The sequence below is a fragment of the Garra rufa genome, chromosome 13 (assembly GCF_049309525.1).
Source record: "Garra rufa chromosome 13, GarRuf1.0, whole genome shotgun sequence".
NCBI lineage: Eukaryota > Metazoa > Chordata > Actinopteri > Cypriniformes > Cyprinidae > Garra > Garra rufa.
The window spans coordinates 21,369,730-21,396,645 of record NC_133373.1 but is presented as its reverse complement, the minus strand read 5'-3'; the positions used below and the strand labels follow the sequence as shown (position 1 = coordinate 21,396,645).

Below are 26,916 nucleotides of genomic sequence, written 5' to 3'. Positions count from 1 at the left end.
TCACCCAGTATTCACAAACCCGATCAAGGCAATGTCATCTCTTTTTTCATGCCCCCGTATTAGAATACAAAAAAAAAAATGAAATGAAATAAAGCGGTCCAAATATTGATCCACTGTAATGTGTAGCATTCAAGATATTGAGAGACTTTAGCTCGTGGAGGGTCGATCTGGTATTTCATGGAGTAGGGGCTCGTTTTGGTAAGGTCGGTGCAGTCGCGTCGGCTGGGGGCGAAGCCCATCGTGCGCAAATCCTCGTTAGTATAGTGGACAGTATCTCCGCCTGTCACGCGGAAGACCGGGGTTCGATTCCCCGACGGGGAGACCTAGTTCTTTGCTGCCGTTGAACGACTCATCCAAAAGCTTTTGGTGCAGACAGAGGTCACAGAAGGAGTTCTGCTTCGAGGTCAACCGCAGCCGAAAGCATTGCGTTGGCCGGGAATCCAACCCGGGTCAACTGCTTGGAAGGCAGCTATGCTCACCACTATACCACCAACGCAGGCGCTCGGTGCCGGATTTAAGCGGTCAGAAAAGAATGCTCGAATCCGGGTCACGGCAGCCCTTTGCCGTTGAGCGACGGGGACGTCCAGCTCCTTTTTGCCACCTCACCCTTCAGTTGGATTTTGCGCCTGAAGCTCGGCGGCATCCTGTGCTGCCCGCCTCCAGCCAAGAGAGCAGGCGTTCCCCAGACAGGCGTAGTCGTGGCCGAGAGGTTAAGGCGATGGACTTGAAATCCATTGGGGTCTCCCCGCGCAGGTTCGAACCCTGCCGACTACGGGCGGGCATTCGCCCTTTTGCCTTTAGCTTTCTGCGACGGTGGTTGGGCCTTCCAAGGCCTTCGGCCTTCGCTCTCTCTGCCGTAATTGCGTGCGGCATTTATCCCGTAGCGGCTGTGGCAAGAGAGCTTCTGCCGGGCGGCTTGTGAAGAAAGTATTCTTATATAAAACGTAAGAGGCGCACATAGCGCAAGAGCCCGGATAGCTCAGTCGGTAGAGCATCAGACTTTTAATCTGAGGGTCCAGGGTTCAAGTCCCTGTTCGGGCGAAGGGCCATCTTCTTGTCGGCGGCCTCAGCTTGCTGTCGAGCCGGTCCAGCTCTGCCGTGTGGCGGCGTACGCTTAAAGTTGTGACAGAGTTCACATACAGTGTTTGTTATGCTTCCCCTTCATGAATCTTTCGTTGCTTGTGGTGGGCTGTTTTCCCCCTTAGGAGTTTTACGCTAGGAGAGTTCAGTAAAGCGGTAGCCAGTTCATGGCTTTTTCACCCAACTTTGAGGTCGACAACGGGACAGAGGACGACAGGGACGCCGTAGTCGTGGCCGAGTGGTTAAGGCGACGGACTAGAAATCCATCGGGGTCTCCCCGCGCAGGTTCGAGTCCTGCCGACTGCGCTGTTCGCTGGCGCTGAGGAGAAGCGGCCGGGCCCTTTTCTTCCGCATCCCTCGCACGGATTTGTGTGCCCTCTTTCCAACAGGAATAAAACACGCCGCTGGCCCTTTTTGCATTCGGACGGCCGGCACCACCACCAAGCGTGAGCCAGTGGCGCGCCGTGATCGTATAGTGGTTAGTACTCTGCGTTGTGGCCGCAGCAACCCCGGTTCGAATCCGGGTCACGGCAGGATTTTCGTGCACTGAGCTCCTTTCTGCCACCTCCATTTTTCGTACGGGTGCGGTGCCAGTTATACTATACCAACCACGCAGGCAGCGGACGCTGGCTTTCGGGGTCAAAAAAGAAGGCTCGAAGCACACGACTCACTGATAGGGCCAAAAGAGCTAAAGCCATCTTTGTTTGAGCCCGTCCAGGGTTTGGATCCCGTCATGGACGAGAGAGCACTGTCTTTCCATGCTGGCTAAAGAAATTTGAAGTTGCGACACTGGAAGCACAAAGGCTGCAAACACAGACCATGACGAGGCGCGCTTCGTTCCACTGCACGCTGGCGGGTGGCCAGATTGACTCTGCTCTTGACACTCTAGTGTAGCTCTGCTGTGAGCAGAGCCCCCAAAAATACAGGTCACTCGCAAAGGTTCCCCTCCACGGAAATCTTTAGTAAAAGGCGAAAGATTTATGCGCTGATGAAGAGAAACTCGAGATGTATCTCTATGCCCTTGGACCTGTGCACTCCATGTGGTAAACCACTACGCTCACCAAGGGTAATCTAGGGTGCCGACACCTGCCAACATGATTTTCGTCACCCCCCTCACTCCAAATGGGAGGAGTAAAAGTTACGAAAGTCCCTTCCCTCACCCAGTATTCACAAACCCGATCAAGGCAATGTCATCTCTTTTTTCATGCCCCCGTATTAGAATACAAAAAAAAAATGAAATGAAATAAAGCGGTCCAAATATTGATCCACTGTAATGTGTAGCATTCAAGATATTGAGAGACTTTAGCTCGTGGAGGGTCGATCTGGTATTTCATGGAGTAGGGGCTCGTTTTGGTAAGGTCGGTGCAGTCGCTTCGGCTGGGGGCGAAGCCCACCGTGCGCAAATCCTCGTTAGTATAGTGGACAGTATCTCCGCCTGTCACGCGGAAGACCGGGGTTCGATTCCCCGACGGGGAGACCTAGTTCTTTGCTGCCGTTGAACGACTCATCCAAAAGCTTTTGGTGCAGACAGAGGTCACAGAAGGAGTTCTGCTTCGAGGTCAACCGCAGCCGAAAGCATTGCGTTGGCCGGGAATCCAACCCGGGTCAACTGCTTGGAAGGCAGCTATGCTCACCACTATACCACCAACGCAGGCGCTCGGTGCCGGATTTAAGCGGTCAGAAAAGAATGCTCGAATCCGGGTCACGGCAGCCCTTTGCCGTTGAGCGACGGGGACGTCCAGCTCCTTTTTGCCACCTCACCCTTCAGTTGGATTTTGCGCCTGAAGCTCGGCGGCATCCTGTGCTGCCCGCCTCCAGCCAAGAGAGCAGGCGTTCCCCAGACAGGCGTAGTCGTGGCCGAGAGGTTAAGGCGATGGACTTGAAATCCATTGGGGTCTCCCCGCGCAGGTTCGAACCCTGCCGACTACGGGCGGGCATTCGCCCTTTTGCCTTTAGCTTTCTGCGACGGTGGTTGGGCCTTCCAAGGCCTTCGGCCTTCGCTCTCTCTGCCGTAATTGCGTGTGGCATTTATCCCGTAGCGGCTGTGGCAAGAGAGCTTCTGCCGGGCGGCTTGTGAAGAAAGTATTCTTATATAAAACGTAAGAGGCGCACATAGAGCAAGAGCCCGGATAGCTCAGTCGGTAGAGCATCAGACTTTTAATCTGAGGGTCCAGGGTTCAAGTCCCTGTTCGGGCGAAGGGCCATCTTCTTGTCGGCGGCCTCAGCTTGCTGTCGAGCCGGTCCAGCTCTGCCGTGTGGCGGCGTACGCTTAAAGTTGTGACAGAGTTCACATACAGTGTTTGTTATGCTTCCCCTTCATGAATCTTTCGTTGCTTGTGGTGGGCTGTTTTCCCCCTTAGGAGTTTTACGCTAGGAGAGTTCAGTAAAGCGGTAGCCAGTTCATGGCTTTTTCACCCAACTTTGAGGTCGACAACGGGACAGAGGACGACAGGGACGCCGTAGTCGTGGCCGAGTGGTTAAGGCGACGGACTAGAAATCCATCGGGGTCTCCCCGCGCAGGTTCGAGTCCTGCCGACTGCGCTGTTCGCTGGCGCTGAGGAGAAGCGGCCGGGCCCTTTTCTTCCGCATCCCTCGCACGGATTTGTGTGCCCTCTTTCCAACAGGAATAAAACACGCCGCTGGCCCTTTTTGCATTCGGACGGCCGGCACCACCACCAAGCGTGAGCCAGTGGCGCGCCGTGATCGTATAGTGGTTAGTACTCTGCGTTGTGGCCGCAGCAACCCCGGTTCGAATCCGGGTCACGGCAGGATTTTCGTGCACTGAGCTCCTTTCTGCCACCTCCATTTTTCGTACGGGTGCGGTGCCAGTTATACTATACCAACCACGCAGGCAGCGGACGCTGGCTTTCGGGGTCAAAAAAGAAGGCTCGAAGCACACGACTCACTGATAGGGCCAAAAGAGCTAAAGCCATCTTTGTTTGAGCCCGTCCAGGGTTTGGATCCCGTCATGGACGAGAGAGCACTGTCTTTCCATGCTGGCTAAAGAAATTTGAAGTTGCGACACTGGAAGCACAAAGGCTGCAAAAACAGACCATGACGAGGCGCGCTTCGTTCCACTGCACGCTGGCGGGTGGCCAGATTGACTCTGCTCTTGACACTCTAGTGTAGCTCTGCTGTGAGCAGAGCCCCCAAAAATACAGGTCACTCGCAAAGGTTCCCCTCCACGGAAATCTTTAGTAAAAGGCGAAAGATTTATGCGCTGATGAAGAGAAACTCGAGATGTATCTCTATGCCCTTGGACCTGTGCACTCCATGTGGTAAACCACTACGCTCACCAAGGGTAATCTAGGGTGCCGACACCTGCCAACATGATTTTCGTCACCCCCCTCACTCCAAATGGGAGGAGTAAAAGTTACGAAAGTCCCTTCCCTCACCCAGTATTCACAAACCCGATCAAGGCAATGTCATCTCTTTTTTCATGCCCCCGTATTAGAATACAAAAAAAAAAATGAAATGAAATAAAGCGGTCCAAATATTGATCCACTGTAATGTGTAGCATTCAAGATATTGAGAGACTTTAGCTCGTGGAGGGTCGATCTGGTATTTCATGGAGTAGGGGCTCGTTTTGGTAAGGTCGGTGCAGTCGCGTCGGCTGGGGGCGAAGCCCATCGTGCGCAAATCCTCGTTAGTATAGTGGACAGTATCTCCGCCTGTCACGCGGAAGACCGGGGTTCGATTCCCCGACGGGGAGACCTAGTTCTTTGCTGCCGTTGAACGACTCATCCAAAAGCTTTTGGTGCAGACAGAGGTCACAGAAGGAGTTCTGCTTCGAGGTCAACCGCAGCCGAAAGCATTGCGTTGGCCGGGAATCCAACCCGGGTCAACTGCTTGGAAGGCAGCTATGCTCACCACTATACCACCAACGCAGGCGCTCGGTGCCGGATTTAAGCGGTCAGAAAAGAATGCTCGAATCCGGGTCACGGCAGCCCTTTGCCGTTGAGCGACGGGGACGTCCAGCTCCTTTTTGCCACCTCACCCTTCAGTTGGATTTTGCGCCTGAAGCTCGGCGGCATCCTGTGCTGCCCGCCTCCAGCCAAGAGAGCAGGCGTTCCCCAGACAGGCGTAGTCGTGGCCGAGAGGTTAAGGCGATGGACTTGAAATCCATTGGGGTCTCCCCGCGCAGGTTCGAACCCTGCCGACTACGGGCGGGCATTCGCCCTTTTGCCTTTAGCTTTCTGCGACGGTGGTTGGGCCTTCCAAGGCCTTCGGCCTTCGCTCTCTCTGCCGTAATTGCGTGCGGCATTTATCCCGTAGCGGCTGTGGCAAGAGAGCTTCTGCCGGGCGGCTTGTGAAGAAAGTATTCTTATATAAAACGTAAGAGGCGCACATAGCGCAAGAGCCCGGATAGCTCAGTCGGTAGAGCATCAGACTTTTAATCTGAGGGTCCAGGGTTCAAGTCCCTGTTCGGGCGAAGGGCCATCTTCTTGTCGGCGGCCTCAGCTTGCTGTCGAGCCGGTCCAGCTCTGCCGTGTGGCGGCGTACGCTTAAAGTTGTGACAGAGTTCACATACAGTGTTTGTTATGCTTCCCCTTCATGAATCTTTCGTTGCTTGTGGTGGGCTGTTTTCCCCCTTAGGAGTTTTACGCTAGGAGAGTTCAGTAAAGCGGTAGCCAGTTCATGGCTTTTTCACCCAACTTTGAGGTCGACAACGGGACAGAGGACGACAGGGACGCCGTAGTCGTGGCCGAGTGGTTAAGGCGACGGACTAGAAATCCATCGGGGTCTCCCCGCGCAGGTTCGAGTCCTGCCGACTGCGCTGTTCGCTGGCGCTGAGGAGAAGCGGCCGGGCCCTTTTCTTCCGCATCCCTCGCACGGATTTGTGTGCCCTCTTTCCAACAGGAATAAAACACGCCGCTGGCCCTTTTTGCATTCGGACGGCCGGCACCACCACCAAGCGTGAGCCAGTGGCGCGCCGTGATCGTATAGTGGTTAGTACTCTGCGTTGTGGCCGCAGCAACCCCGGTTCGAATCCGGGTCACGGCAGGATTTTCGTGCACTGAGCTCCTTTCTGCCACCTCCATTTTTCGTACGGGTGCGGTGCCAGTTATACTATACCAACCACGCAGGCAGCGGACGCTGGCTTTCGGGGTCAAAAAAGAAGGCTCGAAGCACACGACTCACTGATAGGGCCAAAAGAGCTAAAGCCATCTTTGTTTGAGCCCGTCCAGGGTTTGGATCCCGTCATGGACGAGAGAGCACTGTCTTTCCATGCTGGCTAAAGAAATTTGAAGTTGCGACACTGGAAGCACAAAGGCTGCAAACACAGACCATGACGAGGCGCGCTTCGTTCCACTGCACGCTGGCGGGTGGCCAGATTGACTCTGCTCTTGACACTCTAGTGTAGCTCTGCTGTGAGCAGAGCCCCCAAAAATACAGGTCACTCGCAAAGGTTCCCCTCCACGGAAATCTTTAGTAAAAGGCGAAAGATTTATGCGCTGATGAAGAGAAACTCGAGATGTATCTCTATGCCCTTGGACCTGTGCACTCCATGTGGTAAACCACTACGCTCACCAAGGGTAATCTAGGGTGCCGACACCTGCCAACATGATTTTCGTCACCCCCCTCACTCCAAATGGGAGGAGTAAAAGTTACGAAAGTCCCTTCCCTCACCCAGTATTCACAAACCCGATCAAGGCAATGTCATCTCTTTTTTCATGCCCCCGTATTAGAATACAAAAAAAAAATGAAATGAAATAAAGCGGTCCAAATATTGATCCACTGTAATGTGTAGCATTCAAGATATTGAGAGACTTTAGCTCGTGGAGGGTCGATCTGGTATTTCATGGAGTAGGGGCTCGTTTTGGTAAGGTCGGTGCAGTCGCGTCGGCTGGGGGCGAAGCCCACCGTGCGCAAATCCTCGTTAGTATAGTGGACAGTATCTCCGCCTGTCACGCGGAAGACCGGGGTTCGATTCCCCGACGGGGAGACCTAGTTCTTTGCTGCCGTTGAACGACTCATCCAAAAGCTTTTGGTGCAGACAGAGGTCACAGAAGGAGTTCTGCTTCGAGGTCAACCGCAGCCGAAAGCATTGCGTTGGCCGGGAATCCAACCCGGGTCAACTGCTTGGAAGGCAGCTATGCTCACCACTATACCACCAACGCAGGCGCTCGGTGCCGGATTTAAGCGGTCAGAAAAGAATGCTCGAATCCGGGTCACGGCAGCCCTTTGCCGTTGAGCGACGGGGACGTCCAGCTCCTTTTTGCCACCTCACCCTTCAGTTGGATTTTGCGCCTGAAGCTCGGCGGCATCCTGTGCTGCCCGCCTCCAGCCAAGAGAGCAGGCGTTCCCCAGACAGGCGTAGTCGTGGCCGAGAGGTTAAGGCGATGGACTTGAAATCCATTGGGGTCTCCCCGCGCAGGTTCGAACCCTGCCGACTACGGGCGGGCATTCGCCCTTTTGCCTTTAGCTTTCTGCGACGGTGGTTGGGCCTTCCAAGGCCTTCGGCCTTCGCTCTCTCTGCCGTAATTGCGTGTGGCATTTATCCCGTAGCGGCTGTGGCAAGAGAGCTTCTGCCGGGCGGCTTGTGAAGAAAGTATTCTTATATAAAACGTAAGAGGCGCACATAGAGCAAGAGCCCGGATAGCTCAGTCGGTAGAGCATCAGACTTTTAATCTGAGGGTCCAGGGTTCAAGTCCCTGTTCGGGCGAAGGGCCATCTTCTTGTCGGCGGCCTCAGCTTGCTGTCGAGCCGGTCCAGCTCTGCCGTGTGGCGGCGTACGCTTAAAGTTGTGACAGAGTTCACATACAGTGTTTGTTATGCTTCCCCTTCATGAATCTTTCGTTGCTTGTGGTGGGCTGTTTTCCCCCTTAGGAGTTTTACGCTAGGAGAGTTCAGTAAAGCGGTAGCCAGTTCATGGCTTTTTCACCCAACTTTGAGGTCGACAACGGGACAGAGGACGACAGGGACGCCGTAGTCGTGGCCGAGTGGTTAAGGCGACGGACTAGAAATCCATCGGGGTCTCCCCGCGCAGGTTCGAGTCCTGCCGACTGCGCTGTTCGCTGGCGCTGAGGAGAAGCGGCCGGGCCCTTTTCTTCCGCATCCCTCGCACGGATTTGTGTGCCCTCTTTCCAACAGGAATAAAACACGCCGCTGGCCCTTTTTGCATTCGGACGGCCGGCACCACCACCAAGCGTGAGCCAGTGGCGCGCCGTGATCGTATAGTGGTTAGTACTCTGCGTTGTGGCCGCAGCAACCCCGGTTCGAATCCGGGTCACGGCAGGATTTTCGTGCACTGAGCTCCTTTCTGCCACCTCCATTTTTCGTACGGGTGCGGTGCCAGTTATACTATACCAACCACGCAGGCAGCGGACGCTGGCTTTCGGGGTCAAAAAAGAAGGCTCGAAGCACACGACTCACTGATAGGGCCAAAAGAGCTAAAGCCATCTTTGTTTGAGCCCGTCCAGGGTTTGGATCCCGTCATGGACGAGAGAGCACTGTCTTTCCATGCTGGCTAAAGAAATTTGAAGTTGCGACACTGGAAGCACAAAGGCTGCAAAAACAGACCATGACGAGGCGCGCTTCGTTCCACTGCACGCTGGCGGGTGGCCAGATTGACTCTGCTCTTGACACTCTAGTGTAGCTCTGCTGTGAGCAGAGCCCCCAAAAATACAGGTCACTCGCAAAGGTTCCCCTCCACGGAAATCTTTAGTAAAAGGCGAAAGATTTATGCGCTGATGAAGAGAAACTCGAGATGTATCTCTATGCCCTTGGACCTGTGCACTCCATGTGGTAAACCACTACGCTCACCAAGGGTAATCTAGGGTGCCGACACCTGCCAACATGATTTTCGTCACCCCCCTCACTCCAAATGGGAGGAGTAAAAGTTACGAAAGTCCCTTCCCTCACCCAGTATTCACAAACCCGATCAAGGCAATGTCATCTCTTTTTTCATGCCCCCGTATTAGAATACAAAAAAAAAAATGAAATGAAATAAAGCGGTCCAAATATTGATCCACTGTAATGTGTAGCATTCAAGATATTGAGAGACTTTAGCTCGTGGAGGGTCGATCTGGTATTTCATGGAGTAGGGGCTCGTTTTGGTAAGGTCGGTGCAGTCGCGTCGGCTGGGGGCGAAGCCCATCGTGCGCAAATCCTCGTTAGTATAGTGGACAGTATCTCCGCCTGTCACGCGGAAGACCGGGGTTCGATTCCCCGACGGGGAGACCTAGTTCTTTGCTGCCGTTGAACGACTCATCCAAAAGCTTTTGGTGCAGACAGAGGTCACAGAAGGAGTTCTGCTTCGAGGTCAACCGCAGCCGAAAGCATTGCGTTGGCCGGGAATCCAACCCGGGTCAACTGCTTGGAAGGCAGCTATGCTCACCACTATACCACCAACGCAGGCGCTCGGTGCCGGATTTAAGCGGTCAGAAAAGAATGCTCGAATCCGGGTCACGGCAGCCCTTTGCCGTTGAGCGACGGGGACGTCCAGCTCCTTTTTGCCACCTCACCCTTCAGTTGGATTTTGCGCCTGAAGCTCGGCGGCATCCTGTGCTGCCCGCCTCCAGCCAAGAGAGCAGGCGTTCCCCAGACAGGCGTAGTCGTGGCCGAGAGGTTAAGGCGATGGACTTGAAATCCATTGGGGTCTCCCCGCGCAGGTTCGAACCCTGCCGACTACGGGCGGGCATTCGCCCTTTTGCCTTTAGCTTTCTGCGACGGTGGTTGGGCCTTCCAAGGCCTTCGGCCTTCGCTCTCTCTGCCGTAATTGCGTGCGGCATTTATCCCGTAGCGGCTGTGGCAAGAGAGCTTCTGCCGGGCGGCTTGTGAAGAAAGTATTCTTATATAAAACGTAAGAGGCGCACATAGCGCAAGAGCCCGGATAGCTCAGTCGGTAGAGCATCAGACTTTTAATCTGAGGGTCCAGGGTTCAAGTCCCTGTTCGGGCGAAGGGCCATCTTCTTGTCGGCGGCCTCAGCTTGCTGTCGAGCCGGTCCAGCTCTGCCGTGTGGCGGCGTACGCTTAAAGTTGTGACAGAGTTCACATACAGTGTTTGTTATGCTTCCCCTTCATGAATCTTTCGTTGCTTGTGGTGGGCTGTTTTCCCCCTTAGGAGTTTTACGCTAGGAGAGTTCAGTAAAGCGGTAGCCAGTTCATGGCTTTTTCACCCAACTTTGAGGTCGACAACGGGACAGAGGACGACAGGGACGCCGTAGTCGTGGCCGAGTGGTTAAGGCGACGGACTAGAAATCCATCGGGGTCTCCCCGCGCAGGTTCGAGTCCTGCCGACTGCGCTGTTCGCTGGCGCTGAGGAGAAGCGGCCGGGCCCTTTTCTTCCGCATCCCTCGCACGGATTTGTGTGCCCTCTTTCCAACAGGAATAAAACACGCCGCTGGCCCTTTTTGCATTCGGACGGCCGGCACCACCACCAAGCGTGAGCCAGTGGCGCGCCGTGATCGTATAGTGGTTAGTACTCTGCGTTGTGGCCGCAGCAACCCCGGTTCGAATCCGGGTCACGGCAGGATTTTCGTGCACTGAGCTCCTTTCTGCCACCTCCATTTTTCGTACGGGTGCGGTGCCAGTTATACTATACCAACCACGCAGGCAGCGGACGCTGGCTTTCGGGGTCAAAAAAGAAGGCTCGAAGCACACGACTCACTGATAGGGCCAAAAGAGCTAAAGCCATCTTTGTTTGAGCCCGTCCAGGGTTTGGATCCCGTCATGGACGAGAGAGCACTGTCTTTCCATGCTGGCTAAAGAAATTTGAAGTTGCGACACTGGAAGCACAAAGGCTGCAAACACAGACCATGACGAGGCGCGCTTCGTTCCACTGCACGCTGGCGGGTGGCCAGATTGACTCTGCTCTTGACACTCTAGTGTAGCTCTGCTGTGAGCAGAGCCCCCAAAAATACAGGTCACTCGCAAAGGTTCCCCTCCACGGAAATCTTTAGTAAAAGGCGAAAGATTTATGCGCTGATGAAGAGAAACTCGAGATGTATCTCTATGCCCTTGGACCTGTGCACTCCATGTGGTAAACCACTACGCTCACCAAGGGTAATCTAGGCTGCCGACACCTGCCAACATGATTTTCGTCACCCCCCTCACTCCAAATGGGAGGAGTAAAAGTTACGAAAGTCCCTTCCCTCACCCAGTATTCACAAACCCGATCAAGGCAATGTCATCTCTTTTTTCATGCCCCCGTATTAGAATACAAAAAAAAAATGAAATGAAATAAAGCGGTCCAAATATTGATCCACTGTAATGTGTAGCATTCAAGATATTGAGAGACTTTAGCTCGTGGAGGGTCGATCTGGTATTTCATGGAGTAGGGGCTCGTTTTGGTAAGGTCGGTGCAGTCGCGTCGGCTGGGGGCGAAGCCCACCGTGCGCAAATCCTCGTTAGTATAGTGGACAGTATCTCCGCCTGTCACGCGGAAGACCGGGGTTCGATTCCCCGACGGGGAGACCTAGTTCTTTGCTGCCGTTGAACGACTCATCCAAAAGCTTTTGGTGCAGACAGAGGTCACAGAAGGAGTTCTGCTTCGAGGTCAACCGCAGCCGAAAGCATTGCGTTGGCCGGGAATCCAACCCGGGTCAACTGCTTGGAAGGCAGCTATGCTCACCACTATACCACCAACGCAGGCGCTCGGTGCCGGATTTAAGCGGTCAGAAAAGAATGCTCGAATCCGGGTCACGGCAGCCCTTTGCCGTTGAGCGACGGGGACGTCCAGCTCCTTTTTGCCACCTCACCCTTCAGTTGGATTTTGCGCCTGAAGCTCGGCGGCATCCTGTGCTGCCCGCCTCCAGCCAAGAGAGCAGGCGTTCCCCAGACAGGCGTAGTCGTGGCCGAGAGGTTAAGGCGATGGACTTGAAATCCATTGGGGTCTCCCCGCGCAGGTTCGAACCCTGCCGACTACGGGCGGGCATTCGCCCTTTTGCCTTTAGCTTTCTGCGACGGTGGTTGGGCCTTCCAAGGCCTTCGGCCTTCGCTCTCTCTGCCGTAATTGCGTGTGGCATTTATCCCGTAGCGGCTGTGGCAAGAGAGCTTCTGCCGGGCGGCTTGTGAAGAAAGTATTCTTATATAAAACGTAAGAGGCGCACATAGAGCAAGAGCCCGGATAGCTCAGTCGGTAGAGCATCAGACTTTTAATCTGAGGGTCCAGGGTTCAAGTCCCTGTTCGGGCGAAGGGCCATCTTCTTGTCGGCGGCCTCAGCTTGCTGTCGAGCCGGTCCAGCTCTGCCGTGTGGCGGCGTACGCTTAAAGTTGTGACAGAGTTCACATACAGTGTTTGTTATGCTTCCCCTTCATGAATCTTTCGTTGCTTGTGGTGGGCTGTTTTCCCCCTTAGGAGTTTTACGCTAGGAGAGTTCAGTAAAGCGGTAGCCAGTTCATGGCTTTTTCACCCAACTTTGAGGTCGACAACGGGACAGAGGACGACAGGGACGCCGTAGTCGTGGCCGAGTGGTTAAGGCGACGGACTAGAAATCCATCGGGGTCTCCCCGCGCAGGTTCGAGTCCTGCCGACTGCGCTGTTCGCTGGCGCTGAGGAGAAGCGGCCGGGCCCTTTTCTTCCGCATCCCTCGCACGGATTTGTGTGCCCTCTTTCCAACAGGAATAAAACACGCCGCTGGCCCTTTTTGCATTCGGACGGCCGGCACCACCACCAAGCGTGAGCCAGTGGCGCGCCGTGATCGTATAGTGGTTAGTACTCTGCGTTGTGGCCGCAGCAACCCCGGTTCGAATCCGGGTCACGGCAGGATTTTCGTGCACTGAGCTCCTTTCTGCCACCTCCATTTTTCGTACGGGTGCGGTGCCAGTTATACTATACCAACCACGCAGGCAGCGGACGCTGGCTTTCGGGGTCAAAAAAGAAGGCTCGAAGCACACGACTCACTGATAGGGCCAAAAGAGCTAAAGCCATCTTTGTTTGAGCCCGTCCAGGGTTTGGATCCCGTCATGGACGAGAGAGCACTGTCTTTCCATGCTGGCTAAAGAAATTTGAAGTTGCGACACTGGAAGCACAAAGGCTGCAAACACAGACCATGACGAGGCGCGCTTCGTTCCACTGCACGCTGGCGGGTGGCCAGATTGACTCTGCTCTTGACACTCTAGTGTAGCTCTGCTGTGAGCAGAGCCCCCAAAAATACAGGTCACTCGCAAAGGTTCCCCTCCACGGAAATCTTTAGTAAAAGGCGAAAGATTTATGCGCTGATGAAGAGAAACTCGAGATGTATCTCTATGCCCTTGGACCTGTGCACTCCATGTGGTAAACCACTACGCTCACCAAGGGTAATCTAGGGTGCCGACACCTGCCAACATGATTTTCGTCACCCCCCTCACTCCAAATGGGAGGAGTAAAAGTTACGAAAGTCCCTTCCCTCACCCAGTATTCACAAACCCGATCAAGGCAATGTCATCTCTTTTTTCATGCCCCCGTATTAGAATACAAAAAAAAAAATGAAATGAAATAAAGCGGTCCAAATATTGATCCACTGTAATGTGTAGCATTCAAGATATTGAGAGACTTTAGCTCGTGGAGGGTCGATCTGGTATTTCATGGAGTAGGGGCTCGTTTTGGTAAGGTCGGTGCAGTCGCGTCGGCTGGGGGCGAAGCCCATCGTGCGCAAATCCTCGTTAGTATAGTGGACAGTATCTCCGCCTGTCACGCGGAAGACCGGGGTTCGATTCCCCGACGGGGAGACCTAGTTCTTTGCTGCCGTTGAACGACTCATCCAAAAGCTTTTGGTGCAGACAGAGGTCACAGAAGGAGTTCTGCTTCGAGGTCAACCGCAGCCGAAAGCATTGCGTTGGCCGGGAATCCAACCCGGGTCAACTGCTTGGAAGGCAGCTATGCTCACCACTATACCACCAACGCAGGCGCTCGGTGCCGGATTTAAGCGGTCAGAAAAGAATGCTCGAATCCGGGTCACGGCAGCCCTTTGCCGTTGAGCGACGGGGACGTCCAGCTCCTTTTTGCCACCTCACCCTTCAGTTGGATTTTGCGCCTGAAGCTCGGCGGCATCCTGTGCTGCCCGCCTCCAGCCAAGAGAGCAGGCGTTCCCCAGACAGGCGTAGTCGTGGCCGAGAGGTTAAGGCGATGGACTTGAAATCCATTGGGGTCTCCCCGCGCAGGTTCGAACCCTGCCGACTACGGGCGGGCATTCGCCCTTTTGCCTTTAGCTTTCTGCGACGGTGGTTGGGCCTTCCAAGGCCTTCGGCCTTCGCTCTCTCTGCCGTAATTGCGTGTGGCATTTATCCCGTAGCGGCTGTGGCAAGAGAGCTTCTGCCGGGCGGCTTGTGAAGAAAGTATTCTTATATAAAACGTAAGAGGCGCACATAGAGCAAGAGCCCGGATAGCTCAGTCGGTAGAGCATCAGACTTTTAATCTGAGGGTCCAGGGTTCAAGTCCCTGTTCGGGCGAAGGGCCATCTTCTTGTCGGCGGCCTCAGCTTGCTGTCGAGCCGGTCCAGCTCTGCCGTGTGGCGGCGTACGCTTAAAGTTGTGACAGAGTTCACATACAGTGTTTGTTATGCTTCCCCTTCATGAATCTTTCGTTGCTTGTGGTGGGCTGTTTTCCCCCTTAGGAGTTTTACGCTAGGAGAGTTCAGTAAAGCGGTAGCCAGTTCATGGCTTTTTCACCCAACTTTGAGGTCGACAACGGGACAGAGGACGACAGGGACGCCGTAGTCGTGGCCGAGTGGTTAAGGCGACGGACTAGAAATCCATCGGGGTCTCCCCGCGCAGGTTCGAGTCCTGCCGACTGCGCTGTTCGCTGGCGCTGAGGAGAAGCGGCCGGGCCCTTTTCTTCCGCATCCCTCGCACGGATTTGTGTGCCCTCTTTCCAACAGGAATAAAACACGCCGCTGGCCCTTTTTGCATTCGGAAGGCCGGCACCACCACCAAGCGTGAGCCAGTGGCGCGCCGTGATCGTATAGTGGTTAGTACTCTGCGTTGTGGCCGCAGCAACCCCGGTTCGAATCCGGGTCACGGCAGGATTTTCGTGCACTGAGCTCCTTTCTGCCACCTCCATTTTTCGTACGGGTGCGGTGCCAGTTATACTATACCAACCACGCAGGCAGCGGACGCTGGCTTTCGGGGTCAAAAAAGAAGGCTCGAAGCACACGACTCACTGATAGGGCCAAAAGAGCTAAAGCCATCTTTGTTTGAGCCCGTCCAGGGTTTGGATCCCGTCATGGACGAGAGAGCACTGTCTTTCCATGCTGGCTAAAGAAATTTGAAGTTGCGACACTGGAAGCACAAAGGCTGCAAAAACAGACCATGACGAGGCGCGCTTCGTTCCACTGCACGCTGGCGGGTGGCCAGATTGACTCTGCTCTTGACACTCTAGTGTAGCTCTGCTGTGAGCAGAGCCCCCAAAAATACAGGTCACTCGCAAAGGTTCCCCTCCACGGAAATCTTTAGTAAAAGGCGAAAGATTTATGCGCTGATGAAGAGAAACTCGAGATGTATCTCTATGCCCTTGGACCTGTGCACTCCATGTGGTAAACCACTACGCTCACCAAGGGTAATCTAGGGTGCCGACACCTGCCAACATGATTTTCGTCACCCCCCTCACTCCAAATGGGAGGAGTAAAAGTTACGAAAGTCCCTTCCCTCACCCAGTATTCACAAACCCGATCAAGGCAATGTCATCTCTTTTTTCATGCCCCCGTATTAGAATACAAAAAAAAAATGAAATGAAATAAAGCGGTCCAAATATTGATCCACTGTAATGTGTAGCATTCAAGATATTGAGAGACTTTAGCTCGTGGAGGGTCGATCTGGTATTTCATGGAGTAGGGGCTCGTTTTGGTAAGGTCGGTGCAGTCGCGTCGGCTGGGGGCGAAGCCCATCGTGCGCAAATCCTCGTTAGTATAGTGGACAGTATCTCCGCCTGTCACGCGGAAGACCGGGGTTCGATTCCCCGACGGGGAGACCTAGTTCTTTGCTGCCGTTGAACGACTCATCCAAAAGCTTTTGGTGCAGACAGAGGTCACAGAAGGAGTTCTGCTTCGAGGTCAACCGCAGCCGAAAGCATTGCGTTGGCCGGGAATCCAACCCGGGTCAACTGCTTGGAAGGCAGCTATGCTCACCACTATACCACCAACGCAGGCGCTCGGTGCCGGATTTAAGCGGTCAGAAAAGAATGCTCGAATCCGGGTCACGGCAGCCCTTTGCCGTTGAGCGACGGGGACGTCCAGCTCCTTTTTGCCACCTCACCCTTCAGTTGGATTTTGCGCCTGAAGCTCGGCGGCATCCTGTGCTGCCCGCCTCCAGCCAAGAGAGCAGGCGTTCCCCAGACAGGCGTAGTCGTGGCCGAGAGGTTAAGGCGATGGACTTGAAATCCATTGGGGTCTCCCCGCGCAGGTTCGAACCCTGCCGACTACGGGCGGGCATTCGCCCTTTTGCCTTTAGCTTTCTGCGACGGTGGTTGGGCCTTCCAAGGCCTTCGGCCTTCGCTCTCTCTGCCGTAATTGCGTGCGGCATTTATCCCGTAGCGGCTGTGGCAAGAGAGCTTCTGCCGGGCGGCTTGTGAAGAAAGTATTCTTATATAAAACGTAAGAGGCGCGCATAGCGCAAGAGCCCGGATAGCTCAGTCGGTAGAGCATCAGACTTTTAATCTGAGGGTCCAGGGTTCAAGTCCCTGTTCGGGCGAAGGGCCATCTTCTTGTCGGCGGCCTCAGCTTGCTGTCGAGCCGGTCCAGCTCTGCCGTGTGGCGGCGTACGCTTAAAGTTGTGACAGAGTTCACATACAGTGTTTGTTATGCTTCCCCTTCATGAATCTTTCGTTGCTTGTGGTGGGCTGTTTTCCCCCTTAGGAGTTTTACGCTAGGAGAGTTCAGTAAAGCGGTAGCCAGTTCATGGCTTTTTCACCCAACTTTGAGGTCGACAACGGGACAGAGGACGACAGGGACGCCGTAGTCGTGGCCGAGTGGTTAAGGCGACGGACTAGAAATCCATCGGGGTCTCCCCGCGCAGGTTCGAGTCCTGCCGACTGCGCTGTTCGCTGGCGCTGAGGAGAAGCGGCCGGGCCCTTTTCTTCCGCATCCCTCGCACGGATTTGTGTGCCCTCTTTCCAACAGGAATAAAACACGCCGCTGGCCCTTTTTGCATTCGGACGGCCGGCACCACCACCAAGCGTGAGCCAGTGGCGCGCCGTGATCGTATAGTGGTTAGTACTCTGCGTTGTGGCCGCAGCAACCCCGGTTCGAATCCGGGTCACGGCAGGATTTTCGTGCACTGAGCTCCTTTCTGCCACATCCATTTTTCGTACGGGTGCGGTGCCAGTTATACTATACCAACCACGCAGGCAGCGGACGCTGGCTTTCGGGGTCAAAAAAGAAGGCTCGAAGCACACGACTCACTGATAGGGCCAAAAGAGCTAAAGCCATCTTTGTTTGAGCCCGTCCAGGGTTTGGATCCCGTCATGGACGAGAGAGCACTGTCTTTCCATGCTGGCTAAAGAAATTTGAAGTTGCGACACTGGAAGCACAAAGGCTGCAAACACAGACCATGACGAGGCGCGCTTCGTTCCACTGCACGCTGGCGGGTGGCCAGATTGACTCTGCTCTTGACACTCTAGTGTAGCTCTGCTGTGAGCAGAGCCCCCAAAAATACAGGTCACTCGCAAAGGTTCCCCTCCACGGAAATCTTTAGTAAAAGGCGAAAGATTTATGCGCTGATGAAGAGAAACTCGAGATGTATCTCTATGCCCTTGGACCTGTGCACTCCATGTGGTAAACCACTACGCTCACCAAGGGTAATCTAGGGTGCCGACACCTGCCAACATGATTTTCGTCACCCCCCTCACTCCAAATGGGAGGAGTAAAAGTTACGAAAGTCCCTTCCCTCACCCAGTATTCACAAACCCGATCAAGGCAATGTCATCTCTTTTTTCATGCCCCCGTATTAGAATACAAAAAAAAAAATGAAATGAAATAAAGCGGTCCAAATATTGATCCACTGTAATGTGTAGCATTCAAGATATTGAGAGACTTTAGCTCGTGGAGGGTCGATCTGGTATTTCATGGAGTAGGGGCTCGTTTTGGTAAGGTCGGTGCAGTCGCGTCGGCTGGGGGCGAAGCCCACCGTGCGCAAATCCTCGTTAGTATAGTGGACAGTATCTCCGCCTGTCACGCGGAAGACCGGGGTTCGATTCCCCGACGGGGAGACCTAGTTCTTTGCTGCCGTTGAACGACTCATCCAAAAGCTTTTGGTGCAGACAGAGGTCACAGAAGGAGTTCTGCTTCGAGGTCAACCGCAGCCGAAAGCATTGCGTTGGCCGGGAATCCAACCCGGGTCAACTGCTTGGAAGGCAGCTATGCTCACCACTATACCACCAACGCAGGCGCTCGGTGCCGGATTTAAGCGGTCAGAAAAGAATGCTCGAATCCGGGTCACGGCAGCCCTTTGCCGTTGAGCGACGGGGACGTCCAGCTCCTTTTTGCCACCTCACCCTTCAGTTGGATTTTGCGCCTGAAGCTCGGCGGCATCCTGTGCTGCCCGCCTCCAGCCAAGAGAGCAGGCGTTCCCCGGACAGGCGTAGTCGTGGCCGAGAGGTTAAGGCGATGGACTTGAAATCCATTGGGGTCTGCCCGCGCAGGTTCGAACCCTGCCGACTACGGGCGGGCATTCGCCCTTTTGCCTTTAGCTTTCTGCGACGGTGGTTGGGCCTTCCAAGGCCTTCGGCCTTCGCTCTCTCTGCCGTAATTGCGTGCGGCATTTATCCCGTAGCGGCTGTGGCAAGAGAGCTTCTGCCGGGCGGCTTGTGAAGAAAGTATTCTTATATAAAACGTAAGAGGCGCACATAGCGCAAGAGCCCGGATAGCTCAGTCGGTAGAGCATCAGACTTTTAATCTGAGGGTCCAGGGTTCAAGTCCCTGTTCGGGCGAAGGGCCATCTTCTTGTCGGCGGCCTCAGCTTGCTGTCGAGCCGGTCCAGCTCTGCCGTGTGGCGGCGTACGCTTAAAGTTGTGACAGAGTTCACATACAGTGTTTGTTATGCTTCCCCTTCATGAATCTTTCGTTGCTTGTGGTGGGCTGTTTTCCCCCTTAGGAGTTTTACGCTAGGAGAGTTCAGTAAAGCGGTAGCCAGTTCATGGCTTTTTCACCCAACTTTGAGGTCGACAACGGGACAGAGGACGACAGGGAGGCCGTAGTCGTGGCCGAGTGGTTAAGGCGACGGACTAGAAATCCATCGGGGTCTCCCCGCGCAGGTTCGAGTCCTGCTGACTGCGCTGTTCGCTGGCGCTGAGGAGAAGCGGCCGGGCCCTTTTCTTCCGCATCCCTCGCACGGATTTGTGTGCACTCTTTCCAACAGGAATAAAACACGCCGCTGGCCCTTTTTGCATTCGGACGGCCGGCACCACCACCAAGCGTGAGCCAGTGGCGCGCCGTGATCGTATAGTGGTTAGTACTCTGCGTTGTGGCCGCAGCAACCCCGGTTCGAATCCGGGTCACGGCAGGATTTTCGTGCACTGAGCTCCTTTCTGCCACCTCCATTTTTCGTACGGGTGCGGTGCCAGTTATACTATACCAACCATGCAGGCAGCGGACGCTGGCTTTCGGGGTCAAAAAAGAAGGCTCGAAGCACACGACTCACTGATAGGGCCAAAAGAGCTAAAGCCATCTTTGTTTGAGCCCGTCCAGGGTTTGGATCCCGTCATGGACGAGAGAGCACTGTCTTTCCATGCTGGCTAAAGAAATTTGAAGTTGCGACACTGGAAGCACAAAGGCTGCAAACACAGACCATGACAAGGCGCGCTTCGTTCCACTGCACGCTGGCGGGTGGCCAGATTGACTCTGCTCTTGACACTCTAGTGTAGCTCTGCTGTGAGCAGAGCCCCCAAAAATACAGGTCACTCGCAAAGGTTCCCCTCCACGGAAATCTTTAGTAAAAGGCGAAAGATTTATGCGCTGATGAAGAGAAACTCGAGATGTATCTCTATGCCCTTGGACCTGTGCACTCCATGTGGTAAACCACTACGCTCACCAAGGGTAATCTAGGGTGCCGACACCTGCCAACATGATTTTCGTCACCCCCCTCACTCCAAATGGGAGGAGTAAAAGTTACGAAAGTCCCTTCCCTCACCCAGTATTCACAAACCCGATCAAGGCAATGTCATCTCTTTTTTCATGCCCCCGTATTAGAATACAAAAAAAAAAATGAAATGAAATAAAGCGGTCCAAATATTGATCCACTGTAATGTGTAGCATTCAAGATATTGAGAGACTTTAGCTCGTGGAGGGTCGATCTGGTATTTCATGGAGTAGGGGCTCGTTTTGGTAAGGTCGGTGCAGTCGCGTCGGCTGGGGGCGAAGCCCACCGTGCGCAAATCCTCGTTAGTATAGTGGACAGTATCTCCGCCTGTCACGCGGAAGACCGGGGTTCGATTCCCCGACGGGGAGACCTAGTTCTTTGCTGCCGTTGAACGACTCATCCAAAAGCTTTTGGTGCAGACAGAGGTCACAGAAGGAGTTCTGCTTCGAGGTCAACCGCAGCCGAAAGCATTGCGTTGGCCGGGAATCCAACCCGGGTCAACTGCTTGGAAGGCAGCTATGCTCACCACTATACCACCAACGCAGGCGCTCGGTGCCGGATTTAAGCGGTCAGAAAAGAATGCTCGAATCCGGGTCACGGCAGCCCTTTGCCGTTGAGCGACGGGGACGTCCAGCTCCTTTTTGCCACCTCACCCTTCAGTTGGATTTTGCGCCTGAAGCTCGGCGGCATCCTGTGCTGCCCGCCTCCAGCCAAGAGAGCAGGCGTTCCCCAGACAGGCGTAGTCGTGGCCGAGAGGTTAAGGCGATGGACTTGAAATCCATTGGGGTCTCCCCGCGCAGGTTCGAACCCTGCCGACTACGGGCGGGCATTCGCCCTTTTGCCTTTAGCTTTCTGCGACGGTGGTTGGGCCTTCCAAGGCCTTCGGCCTTCGCTCTCTCTGCCGTAATTGCGTGCGGCATTTATCCCGTAGCGGCTGTGGCAAGAGAGCTTCTGCCGGGCGGCTTGTGAAGAAAGTATTCTTATATAAAACGTAAGAGGCGCACATAGCGCAAGAGCCCGGATAGCTCAGTCGGTAGAGCATCAGACTTTTAATCTGAGGGTCCAGGGTTCAAGTCCCTGTTCGGGCGAAGGGCCATCTTCTTGTCGGCGGCCTCAGCTTGCTGTCGAGCCGGTCCAGCTCTGCCGTGTGGCGGCGTACGCTTAAAGTTGTGACAGAGTTCACATACAGTGTTTGTTATGCTTCCCCTTCATGAATCATTCGTTGCTTGTGGTGGGCTGTTTTCCCCCTTAGGAGTTTTACGCTAGGAGAGTTCAGTAAAGCGGTAGCCAGTTCATGGCTTTTTCACCCAACTTTGAGGTCGACAACGGGACAGAGGACGACAGGGACGCCGTAGTCGTGGCCGAGTGGTTAAGGCGACGGACTAGAAATCCATCGGGGTCTCCCCGCGCAGGTTCGAGTCCTGCCGACTGCGCTGTTCGCTGGCGCTGAGGAGAAGCGGCCGGGCCCTTTTCTTCCGCATCCCTCGCACGGATTTGTGTGCCCTCTTTCCAACAGGAATAAAACACGCCGCTGGCCCTTTTTGCATTCGGACGGCCGGCACCACCACCAAGCGTGAGCCAGTGGCGCGCCGTGATCGTATAGTGGTTAGTACTCTGCGTTGTGGCCGCAGCAACCCCGGTTCGAATCCGGGTCACGGCAGGATTTTCGTGCACTGAGCTCCTTTCTGCCACATCCATTTTTCGTACGGGTGCGGTGCCAGTTATACTATACCAACCACGCAGGCAGCGGACGCTGGCTTTCGGGGTCAAAAAAGAAGGCTCGAAGCACACGACTCACTGATAGGGCCAAAAGAGCTAAAGCCATCTTTGTTTGAGCCCGTCCAGGGTTTGGATCCCGTCATGGACGAGAGAGCACTGTCTTTCCATGCTGGCTAAAGAAATTTGAAGTTGCGACACTGGAAGCACAAAGGCTGCAAACACAGACCATGACGAGGCGCGCTTCGTTCCACTGCACGCTGGCGGGTGGCCAGATTGACTCTGCTCTTGACACTCTAGTGTAGCTCTGCTGTGAGCAGAGCCCCCAAAAATACAGGTCACTCGCAAAGGTTCCCCTCCACGGAAATCTTTAGTAAAAGGCGAAAGATTTATGCGCTGATGAAGAGAAACTCGAGATGTATCTCTATGCCCTTGGACCTGTGCACTCCATGTGGTAAACCACTACGCTCACCAAGGGTAATCTAGGGTGCCGACACCTGCCAACATGATTTTCGTCACCCCCCTCACTCCAAATGGGAGGAGTAAAAGTTACGAAAGTCCCTTCCCTCACCCAGTATTCACAAACCCGATCAAGGCAATGTCATCTCTTTTTTCATGCCCCCGTATTAGAATACAAAAAAAAAAAAATGAAATGAAATAAAGCGGTCCAAATATTGATCCACTGTAATGTGTAGCATTCAAGATATTGAGAGACTTTAGCTCGTGGAGGGTCGATCTGGTATTTCATGGAGTAGGGGCTCGTTTTGGTAAGGTCGGTGCAGTCGCGTCGGCTGGGGGCGAAGGCAACCGTGCGCAACTCCTCGTTAGTATAGTGGACAGTATCTCCGCCTGTCACGCGGAAGACCGGGGTTCGATTCCCCGACGGGGAGACCTAGTTCTTTGCTGCCGTTGAACGACTCATCCAAAAGCTTTTGGTGCAGACAGAGGTCACAGAAGGAGTTCTGCTTCGAGGTCAACCGCAGCCGAAAGCATTGCGTTGGCCGGGAATCCAACCCGGGTCAACTGCTTGGAAGGCAGCTATGCTCACCACTATACCACCAACGCAGGCGCTCGGTGCCGGATTTAAGCGGTCAGAAAAGAATGCTCGAATCCGGGTCACGGCAGCCCTTTGCCGTTGAGCGACGGGGACGTCCAGCTCCTTTTTGCCACCTCACCCTTCAGTTGGATTTTGCGCCTGAAGCTTGGCGGCATCCTGTGCTGCCCGCCTCCAGCCAAGAGAGCAGGTGTTCCCCAGACAGGCGTAGTCGTGGCCGAGAGGTTAAGGCGATGGACTTGAAATCCATTGGGGTCTCCCCGCGCAGGTTCGAACCCTGCCGACTACGGGCGGGCATTAGCCCTTTTGCCTTTAGCTTTCTGCGACGGTGGTTGGGCCTTCCAAGGCCTTCGGCCTTCGCTCTCTCTGCCGTAATTGCGTGCGGCATTTATCCCGTAGCGGCTGTGGCAAGAGAGCTTCTGCCGGGCGGCTTGTGAAGAAAGTATTCTTATATAAAACGTAAGAGGCGCACATAGCGCAAGAGCCCGGATAGCTCAGTCGGTAGAGCATCAGACTTTTAATCTGAGGGTCCAGGGTTCAAGTCCCTGTTCGGGCGAAGGGCCATCTTCTTGTCGGCGGCCACAGCTTGCTGTCGAGCCGGTCCAGCTCTGCCGTGTGGCGGCGTACGCTTAAAGTTGTGACAGAGTTCACATACAGTGTTTGTTATGCTTCCCCTTCATGAATCATTCGTTGCTTGTGGTGGGCTGTTTTCCCCCTTAGGAGTTTTACGCTAGGAGAGTTCAGTAAAGCGGTAGCCAGTTCATGGCTTTTTCACCCAACTTTGAGGTCGACAACGGGACAGAGGACGACAGGGACGCCGTAGTCGTGGCCGAGTGGTTAAGGCGACGGACTAGAAATCCATCGGGGTCTCCCCGCGCAGGTTCGAGTCCTGCCGACTGCGCTGTTCGCTGGCGCTGAGGAGAAGCGGCCGGGCCCTTTTCTTCCGCATCCCTCGCACGGATTTGTGTGCCCTCTTTCCAACAGGAATAAAACACGCCGCTGGCCCTTTTTGCATTCGGACGGCCGGCACCACCACCAAGCGTGAGCCAGTGGCGCGCCGTGATCGTATAGTGGTTAGTACTTTGCGTTGTGGCCGCAGCAACCCCTGTTCGAATCCGGGTCACGGCAGGATTTTCGTGCACTGAGCTCCTTTCTGCCACCTCCATTTTTCGTACGGGTGCGGTGCCAGTTATACTATACCAACCACGCAGGCAGCGGACGCTGGCTTTCGGGGTCAAAAAAGAAGGCTCGAAGCACACGACTCACTGATAGGGCCAAAAGAGCTAAAGCCATCTTTGTTTGAGCCCGTCCAGGGTTTGGATCCCGTCATGGACGAGAGAGCACTGTCTTTCCATGCTGGCTAAAGAAATTTGAAGTTGCGACACTGGAAGCACAAAGGCTGCAAACACAGACCATGACGAGGCGCGCTTCGTTCCACTGCACGCTGGCGGGTGGCCAGATTGACTCTGCTCTTGACACTCTAGTGTAGCTCTGCTGTGAGCAGAGCCCCCAAAAATACAGGTCACTCGCAAAGGTTCCCCTCCACGGAAATCTTTAGTAAAAGGCGAAAGATTTATGCGCTGATGAAGAGAAACTCGAGATGTATCTCTATGCCCTTGGACCTGTGCACTCCATGTGGTAAACCACTACGCTCACCAAGGGTAATCTAGGCTGCCGACACCTGCCAACATGATTTTCGTCACCCCCCTCACTCCAAATGGGAGGAGTAAAAGTTACGAAAGTCCCTTCCCTCACCCAGTATTCACAAACCCGATCAAGGCAATGTCATCTCTTTTTTCATGCCCCCGTATTAGAATACAAAAAAAAAATGAAATGAAATAAAGCGGTCCAAATATTGATCCACTGTAATGTGTAGCATTCAAGATATTGAGAGACTTTAGCTCGTGGAGGGTCGATCTGGTATTTCATGGAGTAGGGGCTCGTTTTGTTCTTTGCTGCCGTTGAACGACTCATCCAAAAGCTTTTGGTGCAGACAGAGGTCACAGAAGGAGTTCTGCTTCGAGGTCAACCGCAGCCAAAAGCATTGCGTTGGCCGGGAATCCAACCCGGGTCAACTGCTTGGAAGGCAGCTATGCTCACCACTATACCACCAACGCAGGCGCTTGGTGCCGGATTTAAGCGGTCAGAAAAGAATGCTCGAATCCGGGTCACGGCAGCCCTTTGCCGTTGAGCGACGGGGACGTCCAGCTCCTTTTTGCCACCTCACCCTTCAGTTGGATTTTGCGCCTGAAGCTCGGCGGCATCCTGTGCTGCCCGCCTCCAGCCAAGAGAGCAGGCGTTCCCCAGACAGGCGTAGTCGTGGCCGAGAGGTTAAGGCGATGGACTTGAAATCCTTTGGGGTCTCCCCGCGCAGATTCGAACCCTGCCGGGCATTCGCCCTTTTGCCTTTAGCTTTCTGCGACGGTGGTTGGGCCTTCCAAGGCCTTCGGCCTTCGCTCTCTCTGCCGTAATTGCGTGCGGCATTTATCCCGTAGCGGCTGTGGCAAGAGAGCTTCTGCCGGGCGGCTTGTGAAGAAAGTATTCTTATATAAAACGTAAGAGGCACACATAGCGCAAGAGCCCGGATAGCTCAGTCGGTAGAGCATCAGACTTTTAATCTGAGGGTCCAGGGTTCAAGTCCCTGTTCGGGCGAAGGGCCATCTTCTTGTCGGCGGCCTCAGCTTGCTGTCGAGCCGGTCCAGCTCTGCCGTGTGGCGGCGTACGCTTAAAGTTGTGACAGAGTTCACATACAGTGTTTGTTATGCTTCCCCTTCATGAATCTTTCGTTGCTTGTGGTGGGCTGTTTTCCCCCTTAGGAGTTTTACGCTAGGAGAGTTCAGTAAAGCGGTAGCCAGTTCATGGCTGTTTCACCCAACTTTGAGGTCGACAACGGGACAGAGCACGACAGGGACGCCGTAGTCGTGGCCGGGTGGTTAAGGAGACGGATTAGAAATCCATCGGGGTCTCCCCGCGCAGGTTCGAGTCCTGCCGACTGCGCTGTTCGCTGGCGCTGAGGAGAAGCGGCCGGGCCCTTTTCTTCCGCATCCCTCGCACGGATTTGTGTGCCCTCTTTCCAACAGGAATAAAACACGCCGCTGGCCCTTTTTGCATTCGGACGGCCGGCACCACCACCAAGCGTGAGCCAGTGGCGCGCCGTGATCGTATAGTGGTTAGTACTCTGCGTTGTGGCCGCAGCAACCCCGGTTCGAATCCGGGTCACGGCAGGATTTTCGTGCACTGAGCTCCTTTCTGCCACCTCCATTTTTCGTACGGGTGCGGTGCCAGTTATACTATACCAACCACGCAGGCAGCGGACGCTGGCTTTCGGGGTCAAAAAAGAAGGCTCGAAGCACACGACTCACTGATAGGGCCAAAAGAGCTAAAGCCATCTTTGTTTGAGCCCGTCCAGGGTTTGGATCCCGTCATGGACGAGAGAGCACTGTCTTTCCATGCTGGCTAAAGAAATTTGAAGTTGCGACACTGGAAGCACAAAGGCTGCAAACACAGACCATGACGAGGCGCGCTTCGTTCCACTGCACGCTGGCGGGTGGCCAGATTGACTCTGCTCTTGACACTCTAGTGTAGCTCTGCTGTGAGCAGAGCCCCCAAAAATACAGGTCACTCGCAAAGGTTCCCCTCCACGGAAATCTTTAGTAAAAGGCGAAAGATTTATGCGCTGATGAAGAGAAACTCGAGATGTATCTCTATGCCCTTGGACCTGTGCACTCCATGTGGTAAACCACTACGCTCACCAAGGGTAATCTAGGGTGCCGACACCTGCCAACATGATTTTCGTCACCCCCCTCACTCCAAATGGGAGGAGTAAAAGTTACGAAAGTCCCTTCCCTCACCCAGTATTCACAAACCCGATCAAGGCAATGTCATCTCTTTTTTCATGCCCCCGTATTAGAATACAAAAAAAAAAAATGAAATGAAATAAAGCGGTCCAAATATTGATCCACTGTAATGTGTAGCATTCAAGATATTGAGAGACTTTAGCTCGTGGAGGGTCGATCTGGTATTTCATGGAGTAGGGGCTCGTTTTGGTTAGGACCCGTAGGCGCTTCGCCGGA

General features: G+C 54.4%; 46 non-coding genes across 46 annotated transcripts; 34 read left to right on the top strand and 12 right to left on the bottom strand.

Annotated features, from left to right (window-relative positions):
* The first annotated feature begins 692 nt into the window (after positions 1-692).
* trnas-uga (transfer RNA serine (anticodon UGA)) lies at positions 693-774 on the top strand. The gene has a single exon. It is a non-coding gene; the product is annotated as a tRNA-Ser (tRNA).
* A 194-nt stretch (positions 775-968) lies between these two features.
* On the top strand, positions 969-1,041 carry trnak-uuu (transfer RNA lysine (anticodon UUU)). Its single transcript has one exon. It is a non-coding gene; the product is annotated as a tRNA-Lys (tRNA).
* A 500-nt stretch (positions 1,042-1,541) lies between these two features.
* trnah-gug (transfer RNA histidin (anticodon GUG)) lies at positions 1,542-1,613 on the top strand. Its single transcript has one exon. It is a non-coding gene; the product is annotated as a tRNA-His (tRNA).
* Positions 1,614-1,972: 359 nt separating this feature from the next.
* LOC141283878 (U5 spliceosomal RNA) lies at positions 1,973-2,087 on the bottom strand. The gene has a single exon (XR_012338245.1). It is a non-coding gene; the product is annotated as a U5 spliceosomal RNA (small nuclear RNA).
* An 840-nt stretch (positions 2,088-2,927) lies between these two features.
* trnas-uga (transfer RNA serine (anticodon UGA)) lies at positions 2,928-3,009 on the top strand. The gene has a single exon. It is a non-coding gene; the product is annotated as a tRNA-Ser (tRNA).
* A 194-nt stretch (positions 3,010-3,203) lies between these two features.
* On the top strand, positions 3,204-3,276 carry trnak-uuu (transfer RNA lysine (anticodon UUU)). The gene has a single exon. It is a non-coding gene; the product is annotated as a tRNA-Lys (tRNA).
* A 500-nt stretch (positions 3,277-3,776) lies between these two features.
* On the top strand, positions 3,777-3,848 carry trnah-gug (transfer RNA histidin (anticodon GUG)). The gene has a single exon. It is a non-coding gene; the product is annotated as a tRNA-His (tRNA).
* Positions 3,849-4,207: 359 nt separating this feature from the next.
* On the bottom strand, positions 4,208-4,322 carry LOC141283877 (U5 spliceosomal RNA). Its single transcript, XR_012338244.1, has one exon. It is a non-coding gene; the product is annotated as a U5 spliceosomal RNA (small nuclear RNA).
* Positions 4,323-5,163: 841 nt separating this feature from the next.
* trnas-uga (transfer RNA serine (anticodon UGA)) lies at positions 5,164-5,245 on the top strand. Its single transcript has one exon. It is a non-coding gene; the product is annotated as a tRNA-Ser (tRNA).
* Positions 5,246-5,439: 194 nt separating this feature from the next.
* trnak-uuu (transfer RNA lysine (anticodon UUU)) lies at positions 5,440-5,512 on the top strand. The gene has a single exon. It is a non-coding gene; the product is annotated as a tRNA-Lys (tRNA).
* A 500-nt stretch (positions 5,513-6,012) lies between these two features.
* On the top strand, positions 6,013-6,084 carry trnah-gug (transfer RNA histidin (anticodon GUG)). The gene has a single exon. It is a non-coding gene; the product is annotated as a tRNA-His (tRNA).
* Positions 6,085-6,443: 359 nt separating this feature from the next.
* On the bottom strand, positions 6,444-6,558 carry LOC141283876 (U5 spliceosomal RNA). The gene has a single exon (XR_012338243.1). It is a non-coding gene; the product is annotated as a U5 spliceosomal RNA (small nuclear RNA).
* Positions 6,559-7,398: 840 nt separating this feature from the next.
* On the top strand, positions 7,399-7,480 carry trnas-uga (transfer RNA serine (anticodon UGA)). Its single transcript has one exon. It is a non-coding gene; the product is annotated as a tRNA-Ser (tRNA).
* Positions 7,481-7,674: 194 nt separating this feature from the next.
* trnak-uuu (transfer RNA lysine (anticodon UUU)) lies at positions 7,675-7,747 on the top strand. Its single transcript has one exon. It is a non-coding gene; the product is annotated as a tRNA-Lys (tRNA).
* A 500-nt stretch (positions 7,748-8,247) lies between these two features.
* Positions 8,248-8,319, top strand: trnah-gug (transfer RNA histidin (anticodon GUG)). Its single transcript has one exon. It is a non-coding gene; the product is annotated as a tRNA-His (tRNA).
* A 359-nt stretch (positions 8,320-8,678) lies between these two features.
* LOC141283875 (U5 spliceosomal RNA) lies at positions 8,679-8,793 on the bottom strand. The gene has a single exon (XR_012338242.1). It is a non-coding gene; the product is annotated as a U5 spliceosomal RNA (small nuclear RNA).
* An 841-nt stretch (positions 8,794-9,634) lies between these two features.
* Positions 9,635-9,716, top strand: trnas-uga (transfer RNA serine (anticodon UGA)). Its single transcript has one exon. It is a non-coding gene; the product is annotated as a tRNA-Ser (tRNA).
* Positions 9,717-9,910: 194 nt separating this feature from the next.
* trnak-uuu (transfer RNA lysine (anticodon UUU)) lies at positions 9,911-9,983 on the top strand. Its single transcript has one exon. It is a non-coding gene; the product is annotated as a tRNA-Lys (tRNA).
* A 500-nt stretch (positions 9,984-10,483) lies between these two features.
* Positions 10,484-10,555, top strand: trnah-gug (transfer RNA histidin (anticodon GUG)). The gene has a single exon. It is a non-coding gene; the product is annotated as a tRNA-His (tRNA).
* Positions 10,556-10,914: 359 nt separating this feature from the next.
* On the bottom strand, positions 10,915-11,029 carry LOC141283874 (U5 spliceosomal RNA). The gene has a single exon (XR_012338240.1). It is a non-coding gene; the product is annotated as a U5 spliceosomal RNA (small nuclear RNA).
* An 840-nt stretch (positions 11,030-11,869) lies between these two features.
* trnas-uga (transfer RNA serine (anticodon UGA)) lies at positions 11,870-11,951 on the top strand. The gene has a single exon. It is a non-coding gene; the product is annotated as a tRNA-Ser (tRNA).
* Positions 11,952-12,145: 194 nt separating this feature from the next.
* Positions 12,146-12,218, top strand: trnak-uuu (transfer RNA lysine (anticodon UUU)). The gene has a single exon. It is a non-coding gene; the product is annotated as a tRNA-Lys (tRNA).
* A 500-nt stretch (positions 12,219-12,718) lies between these two features.
* Positions 12,719-12,790, top strand: trnah-gug (transfer RNA histidin (anticodon GUG)). The gene has a single exon. It is a non-coding gene; the product is annotated as a tRNA-His (tRNA).
* Positions 12,791-13,149: 359 nt separating this feature from the next.
* LOC141283873 (U5 spliceosomal RNA) lies at positions 13,150-13,264 on the bottom strand. The gene has a single exon (XR_012338239.1). It is a non-coding gene; the product is annotated as a U5 spliceosomal RNA (small nuclear RNA).
* Positions 13,265-14,105: 841 nt separating this feature from the next.
* Positions 14,106-14,187, top strand: trnas-uga (transfer RNA serine (anticodon UGA)). Its single transcript has one exon. It is a non-coding gene; the product is annotated as a tRNA-Ser (tRNA).
* A 194-nt stretch (positions 14,188-14,381) lies between these two features.
* trnak-uuu (transfer RNA lysine (anticodon UUU)) lies at positions 14,382-14,454 on the top strand. The gene has a single exon. It is a non-coding gene; the product is annotated as a tRNA-Lys (tRNA).
* Positions 14,455-14,954: 500 nt separating this feature from the next.
* On the top strand, positions 14,955-15,026 carry trnah-gug (transfer RNA histidin (anticodon GUG)). The gene has a single exon. It is a non-coding gene; the product is annotated as a tRNA-His (tRNA).
* A 359-nt stretch (positions 15,027-15,385) lies between these two features.
* LOC141283872 (U5 spliceosomal RNA) lies at positions 15,386-15,500 on the bottom strand. The gene has a single exon (XR_012338238.1). It is a non-coding gene; the product is annotated as a U5 spliceosomal RNA (small nuclear RNA).
* An 840-nt stretch (positions 15,501-16,340) lies between these two features.
* On the top strand, positions 16,341-16,422 carry trnas-uga (transfer RNA serine (anticodon UGA)). Its single transcript has one exon. It is a non-coding gene; the product is annotated as a tRNA-Ser (tRNA).
* A 194-nt stretch (positions 16,423-16,616) lies between these two features.
* Positions 16,617-16,689, top strand: trnak-uuu (transfer RNA lysine (anticodon UUU)). Its single transcript has one exon. It is a non-coding gene; the product is annotated as a tRNA-Lys (tRNA).
* Positions 16,690-17,189: 500 nt separating this feature from the next.
* trnah-gug (transfer RNA histidin (anticodon GUG)) lies at positions 17,190-17,261 on the top strand. Its single transcript has one exon. It is a non-coding gene; the product is annotated as a tRNA-His (tRNA).
* A 359-nt stretch (positions 17,262-17,620) lies between these two features.
* Positions 17,621-17,735, bottom strand: LOC141283871 (U5 spliceosomal RNA). The gene has a single exon (XR_012338237.1). It is a non-coding gene; the product is annotated as a U5 spliceosomal RNA (small nuclear RNA).
* Positions 17,736-18,576: 841 nt separating this feature from the next.
* On the top strand, positions 18,577-18,658 carry trnas-uga (transfer RNA serine (anticodon UGA)). The gene has a single exon. It is a non-coding gene; the product is annotated as a tRNA-Ser (tRNA).
* Positions 18,659-18,852: 194 nt separating this feature from the next.
* On the top strand, positions 18,853-18,925 carry trnak-uuu (transfer RNA lysine (anticodon UUU)). The gene has a single exon. It is a non-coding gene; the product is annotated as a tRNA-Lys (tRNA).
* A 500-nt stretch (positions 18,926-19,425) lies between these two features.
* trnah-gug (transfer RNA histidin (anticodon GUG)) lies at positions 19,426-19,497 on the top strand. Its single transcript has one exon. It is a non-coding gene; the product is annotated as a tRNA-His (tRNA).
* Positions 19,498-19,856: 359 nt separating this feature from the next.
* LOC141283870 (U5 spliceosomal RNA) lies at positions 19,857-19,971 on the bottom strand. The gene has a single exon (XR_012338236.1). It is a non-coding gene; the product is annotated as a U5 spliceosomal RNA (small nuclear RNA).
* An 841-nt stretch (positions 19,972-20,812) lies between these two features.
* trnas-uga (transfer RNA serine (anticodon UGA)) lies at positions 20,813-20,894 on the top strand. The gene has a single exon. It is a non-coding gene; the product is annotated as a tRNA-Ser (tRNA).
* A 194-nt stretch (positions 20,895-21,088) lies between these two features.
* trnak-uuu (transfer RNA lysine (anticodon UUU)) lies at positions 21,089-21,161 on the top strand. The gene has a single exon. It is a non-coding gene; the product is annotated as a tRNA-Lys (tRNA).
* A 500-nt stretch (positions 21,162-21,661) lies between these two features.
* trnah-gug (transfer RNA histidin (anticodon GUG)) lies at positions 21,662-21,733 on the top strand. The gene has a single exon. It is a non-coding gene; the product is annotated as a tRNA-His (tRNA).
* A 359-nt stretch (positions 21,734-22,092) lies between these two features.
* On the bottom strand, positions 22,093-22,207 carry LOC141283868 (U5 spliceosomal RNA). Its single transcript, XR_012338235.1, has one exon. It is a non-coding gene; the product is annotated as a U5 spliceosomal RNA (small nuclear RNA).
* An 843-nt stretch (positions 22,208-23,050) lies between these two features.
* trnas-uga (transfer RNA serine (anticodon UGA)) lies at positions 23,051-23,132 on the top strand. Its single transcript has one exon. It is a non-coding gene; the product is annotated as a tRNA-Ser (tRNA).
* Positions 23,133-23,326: 194 nt separating this feature from the next.
* On the top strand, positions 23,327-23,399 carry trnak-uuu (transfer RNA lysine (anticodon UUU)). Its single transcript has one exon. It is a non-coding gene; the product is annotated as a tRNA-Lys (tRNA).
* Positions 23,400-24,330: 931 nt separating this feature from the next.
* LOC141283867 (U5 spliceosomal RNA) lies at positions 24,331-24,445 on the bottom strand. The gene has a single exon (XR_012338234.1). It is a non-coding gene; the product is annotated as a U5 spliceosomal RNA (small nuclear RNA).
* A 977-nt stretch (positions 24,446-25,422) lies between these two features.
* Positions 25,423-25,495, top strand: trnak-uuu (transfer RNA lysine (anticodon UUU)). Its single transcript has one exon. It is a non-coding gene; the product is annotated as a tRNA-Lys (tRNA).
* A 500-nt stretch (positions 25,496-25,995) lies between these two features.
* trnah-gug (transfer RNA histidin (anticodon GUG)) lies at positions 25,996-26,067 on the top strand. The gene has a single exon. It is a non-coding gene; the product is annotated as a tRNA-His (tRNA).
* Positions 26,068-26,426: 359 nt separating this feature from the next.
* On the bottom strand, positions 26,427-26,541 carry LOC141283866 (U5 spliceosomal RNA). Its single transcript, XR_012338233.1, has one exon. It is a non-coding gene; the product is annotated as a U5 spliceosomal RNA (small nuclear RNA).
* Between the last annotated feature and the right edge of the window lie 375 nt (positions 26,542-26,916).